Raw genomic sequence first — 6533 nt, forward strand, 5'->3', positions numbered from 1 at the left:
CGTTGAACCTTCTCCCGGCCTTTCCTTGGACCTTGCCGCCTGAGCATAACTGAGGCAGCGTTTGGGGCAGGTTTTGTAGAGGTGGCCTGCCGCACCGCACAAGTTGCAACACTTAGTCTGCTTACAGTCCTTGGTCTGATGGCCTTCCTCCTTGAAGTTCTTGCAAACAACCGTGCATCAAGGATAAAGTTTTTTTTAATTTCCAAAATATACTTTATTCATAAAAATCTGTAAAAATTACATTCCCAAACAGTTTAAAACAGCATCAAGTCAAAAAATACAAACAGTGCAAAGATGATCAGTTTCCTTCAATACAATCATGAATTGCCTCACAACCCTTCCATTTCATTGTCATGCCATATACATTTTTACATCTACAGCACACAAAATTTTCCCGATACAGTTCAAGGGGTTTCCCATGGATCCAGCCCCTCAGTTCAGCTTGGTGGGGGGACCTTACACTGTGGTCTTTCCCCATTGAGCCTTTGCTGCGGCTGCCCCAAGCTTTAGTGCGTCCCTCAGCACGTAGTCCTGGACCTTGGAATGTGCCAGTCTGCAACATTCGGTGGTGGACAACTCTTTGCGCTGGAAGACCAGCAAGTTTCGGGCAGACCAAAGGGCGTCTTTCACCGAATTGATATTCCTCCAGCTGCAGCATCAGGGATAAGGTGTAGCATACTCATTGTAGAAAGAAAGAAAGACAGACATGTATCTAAATAGCTCCTTTCACAAGCTCAGACATCTCAACAGTATTTTACAGTCAAATAAGTACTTCTGAAGTGCAGTCACTTTTGTAATGTAGGAAACATCTTGTACACAAGGATAGTGTTAAGGATAGAGAGGAACTGAGCTGATTTTCACCTACCCAATGCCCCAGGTGGTGTCATGCAGAAGGAATGGGGGGTAGTGATCGGTAAAGTGCATTCTGGGGCATTCCTGATCCGAAAGGAAGCTTAAACAAAGTGGAGCATTTAAATTTGATGCAAATGACATGAGAGTGATGTCATCATTCTTCCTGTGTTATGTTCTGGGGACTTTGCCTGGTGGATGCTGGAAATGAAGGTAACCGAAGAAAATTTGTGTGTTTGTGAAGCCCCTTCAGTTTGGAAGGTTTGTCAGTAACTTCCTGGAACTTCAGACAAGTATTTTTAACCATCCGTTGTGCAGCAGGGCTTCAATATGAAGCTGGAGGTAATGTGGTGTTGTTCCAGAAATTTACACTGCTTCAGCAGTGCACAACATCTCACCCCAGTCTGGTAGAAGTGCTGACTGGCAGGTTAACCCACCCAGAGCTTGCCCAGTCCATTTAAATGAGTTGAAGCACAAAATATACCTAACACAGCTGATGTCCAGTTTGACACTTGCAAAAGGTTCACTGCCCAGCCTACACTATCGCCGGGGAGGAAGGAAAATTGGGTCCACTTTACTTTGTGTTCTTGGCATAGGGAAAATGCTGTCAGAAATGAAGGTGCAATATTCTCCCTATTCCTTAATGTAAACAGGGTCCCAAAACAATCCTTCCATTTCCTCCAAGGAGTAGAATCTATTGGTTAAGAATCAACTACACTCCCTGCTTATTTGAAAATCATTCCTTTTTAATTTATATTTACTGTCCATTTAAAGTGGCAGAAATGTCAATTTTACTCTGGTTCCATGTTCCTGAGATCTGAAGTTCTTGTGAATTTTTTTTTACAAACATTGTTTTAATACATGTAACAATGTTAATTGATGGTAGGTCAGTAGATATGCTGTTTTATAAAGACAGGAGTATTATACTACGTAACACACCTCTGACCTACTGAGTCCATTTTGGGCCACAGATGTAATTGCTGCATTGCCTTACTAGCTCAATTAGAATATATTTGTGCTTAACCAGACCCTCAGGTCAATTAAAGGTCAGATAGTTTTTAATAATATTTTTAAATGTGACTCCTGAAATCAATTTAAAGCTATTTCAGTTGGTGGGTTAGTTTCTCTATATATTGGAAATGATTGACTTACTTTCTCTGTTGTTTTAATGAAGATTTGCAATGGTTGCTGCTGCTTGGATTGGGCTTTGCTGACCAATTTTTTTGTAAGTTACTGCATTTGTATTTAGTTATCTGATGTGAGGAAGAACAGAGTACATCATCCATTCAATTCTCACTGTGTAAAGAGAGTGCTTAAACAAACTGTAAAGAAATTACAAAACAATGTTTTGCCTGTGTAATACATAATCTGATGTATATAAGAGTTATGCCCTTAGTAACAGTGTTTCAACATAGAACATAGGAACATAGGAGCAGGAGTAGGCCATTCAGCCCCTCTAGCCTGCTCCACCATTCAACTAGATCATGGCTGATCTTCTACCTCAATGCCATTTTCCCGCACTATCCCCATATCCTTTGATCTCTTTAATATCTAGAAATCTATCAATTTCTGTCTTGAATATACTCAATGACTGAGCCTCCATAGCCCTCTGGGGTAAAGAATTCCAAAGATTCACCACCCTCTGAATATTATACACAGGATGCTCAATGGGTTCCAGAGTGATAAGATACAGGTGGAACATATTGGTATGGGAAAGGTGGATGTATCTGAATAGGTAGCATTTAATCCATTACCATTGCAGCAGATTCTGAATTGTATATCGACCTAGATTCCAGAGATCAGTGCATTTACCCACACTACCAGGTTCCAAACTCAAAAGCTTTTCAGAACTATTCCTTTTGTTATATTTATGGTTTTAGTACCACTTCCATGAAAATATAACATTCATTATTTATCAGAATCTTAAGTACAATCTTCTAATTTTGTAGACAGTGTCGAGCTGTGGGTGTTTGATTCGTTGCCTCCACAGTTTGAACTTATTTGCTCTTCAGACAAGTTTTCTGCAGTTCTTGAACCAGACACCAGATGGAACACTGCAATAGCTGAACACTAATAATAGAACATTCAAGGTAAAAACAGAGGTACTCGATATTTTGAACACATTTCAGAATCAACTCATGTACATGCACAGTAATTATTACACAGCATGGCACAGGAGCCAGCAATAGAACCACTAAGGGGAAAGAAGGCAGTTTTATACTAAGAAATGAACAGGAGATGAAGGAAGAGCTGTAGGCATATCAAAAGCAGGCATAGTGAACAATTAACAGTTGGAGTTTTCTGAAGGGAGCAGTTTTAAAATTGTTAATGAGGATTAAAGTTGATAAGTCACTAGACACAAATGGTGTACACTCCAAATTATTAAGGGAGATTAAGCGATAAAATAGCAGAGGTACCAACCATTGTGACCAAAGCACAATTTTGTTCTCCAACAAATAGGGAAAACTTCAGTATTTGTTATGGCTTTACACAGATAGAAAAATCTGTGATTTAAAGATTGGTGTTAGCTTGCTGTAGTTGAGAATTTCATTTGTCGGAAATTTCCTCTGGTGTTTTCCTGATCTGCTGCTGTAAATTTGGTAGTTCTACCATTTACATGTTGATTCGGGCTTTCGGCCGATGTTTCAGGTTTTATACATGGGACATTGCTGAAATATCATGGAGCTGATGATGAATTATGATGATGAATCATCAGAAGATTTTGGTTGTGCCACAGTTTGAGTACTGTACCCCACTTTAAAGAACATCATGAAATTCAGTGAAGTACTTTTGAAGTCAGTCACTGTTGTAATGTAGGAAATGAGGCAGCCAATTTGTGCACAGCTAGCTCCCACAAACAGCAATATGATAATGACCAGATAATCTTTTTTTAGTGATGTTGGCTAAGGGATAAATATTAGACAGCATACCAGAGAGAACTCCTCTGCTGTTTTTTGAAAAATATTGCCCTAGAATTTATTTTGTCCATCTGAAAGGGCAGACAGGGGCTTGGTTTAATTTCTCATCAGAAATACAGCAGCATCTCAGTACTGCATTAGAGCATCAGCCTAAATTTAAGTCTCTGTAGTGGGAATTCAACCCACAACATTCTGACTCAGAGGTGAGAGTGCTACCAGTGAGTCACAGCTGACACCATATTATAAAGGATACTGGAACCATGGAAAAGGTGCAGCTTACATTCACTCTGATGAGACCGAAGATGCAAAGCTACAGACTTAAAGAATACCTGGGACTATCTTAACTGAAGGGAGAAAGATAAGGGGATCTAATAGAAATTTTGAGAAGGTAAAAAGTGAAAGATTATTTCCACTAGTCAGTGAACCAGTGACATTGGGGTTAGTACTGGTGCCATTAAGGGAGTGGTTTGGGAAAAAAGTGTACACTCAAAGGGATATTAGAACATGAACTGCATTCCTACAGATGGTATTGAAAACATGTCAATCATGATGTTTAACAGGGAATTAGATAAACACTTGAAGAAAAGTAATTAAAAGGTAAACTGCAGGAAAATGGGATAACAATAGAGAGTGCCACTCTGGAGGTGACAGTGAAGTGCCCTCACCTCTGCCGAGTAGACATGTTGTATATCTGCTTCTAGGCATATGTTGATGCTGATTTTTTTTCCCCCCCGAGCAGTGTCAAGTATGAATGTGCCCTCTCCTGCCCATCTCCTGAATTGACCATCTATCCAGTTGTGTTTTCCTTCCCCCTCACTATGGGAAAGAAACGGGTCTCACAATGGCAGGCAACTCTGTCCTTGTGGTAGATGAGGAGTACAAACTGGTGCAGCATAGAACTTGACTCTAGCTCCAGTAGACTATTTAATTAATGAAAATGACAATGAAAGCTGGAGAGTTAGGTTAATTGATAGAAAATAAGCTGCCATGCCCTTCATCATATGTACTCAGTCCCCCTTCCAGTTACTATCATATTAGATGAAGAGCCAAGCAGACACAATGCTCAGTCCTTGGGAGACTCCCTTCCCCCATATCCCTTTTGTAGGAGCACTGAGACCCTTTGATACACAACTCATAGCTGTAATGCTCAGGAAAGGTGAAAAACCCAAATAATTCTCACATTCCAGATGGATGTATAAATATAAAATAAATCTATTTCTGCATGAAGCAGAGAGAATAAGCATTGAAGCACCAAAATTCAACATCACAAAGTGAGAGGAGGCAGCTTTGATTTCCCGCTGCACCTTGATGGAGGAGCGGGAGACTTGGATGGAGTGGTCATCATAAGGTCACTAATGCACATCACTGGCCGAAGATGGCAATGGTGGCATCGAAGTAGGCTGTTGCTCACCCATAGAGAAGCAGAGACTCCAGCAAGTCACTGAAACAACAGGAAGAAACGTAAGACAGAGTACTCTCCATGACAGTGTAAATACTATCAATACCCCATATTTTTTCCTTTACATATTTATCCAGTACATGTAAAATATTGGATGGATATAACTCAAAAACATCAGTAGTATGTGAATTGACTAGGATATAAATATTAACAAGCATGTGGAAAATCTTTAATCTGTAAGCAAATCTGGTTCTGGATAGAGCACAGTAAAGCAATGGCTGTTAACAACTGTTAGAAATGAGCTAATCCTATCTAAAAGATAAACAAATGAAGAATTTGCTGAATAAACACTCTTTTTATTCATTTTAACCCCTGGGTTTGAGAGGAACAATCAAAGCAGTTTGTTGTGTAAACAGTTTGTGTGATTGAAGAGTTCAAGAAGGTAATTGACAGACTAACACAGGTGTATATGGCTTGATCTGGATGCCTCTATCTTTGTCCTTAATACATGGTATTCCCCTCACATTGCACTGGATGGTAATTAGATGTTGTGAAGGTCAGCTGTATATCTAGTCTAAGAGTTTTCTGGGAATAGAATTGAAGATTTCCCTCCTGTTTTCAGGCTGTGAATTGCCTTGCCAAGCAAACCTCCATCGTCTAAGTAGAAAGACTTGCATTTATATAGAGCCTTTCACGACCACTGGACGTCCCAAAGCACTTTACAGCTAAGGAAGTACTTTTGAAGTGTTATAATGTAGGAACCAGAGCAGCTAATTTGCATACAGCAAACACCCACAAACAGCAATGCGATAATGACCACATAATCTTAATTTGTGATGTTGATTTTTTAAATTTTTTTTTTATTTAGAGATACAGCAACTGAAACAGGCCCTTCGGCCCACCGAGTCTGTGCCGACCATCAACCACCCATTTATACTAATCCTACATTAATCCCATATTCCTACCACATCCCCACCCACCTACCTATACTAGGGGCAGTTTACAATGGCCAATTTACCTATCAACCTGCAAGTCTTTGGCTGTGGGAGGAAACCGGAGCACCCGGCGAAAACCCACGCGGCCACAGGGAGAACTTGCAAACTCCGCACGGGCAGTACCCAGAATTGAACCTGGTCGCTGGAGCTGTGAGGCTGCGGTGCTAACCACTGCGCCACTGTGCCGCCCTTGAGGACTAAATATTGGTCAGGATAACTTCCTTGCTTTTCTTCAAAATAGTGCCATGGGATCTCTTATGTCTACCTGAGAGGGCAGACAGGGCCTTGGTTTAATGTCTCATCAAAAAGACAGCACCTCAGACAGTGCCGCATTCCCTCAGCACTGCACTGCAGTGTCAGCCTAGATTGTTG

This window comes from Heterodontus francisci, chromosome 18, assembly GCF_036365525.1.
Source record: "Heterodontus francisci isolate sHetFra1 chromosome 18, sHetFra1.hap1, whole genome shotgun sequence".
Lineage (NCBI taxonomy): Eukaryota > Metazoa > Chordata > Chondrichthyes > Heterodontiformes > Heterodontidae > Heterodontus > Heterodontus francisci.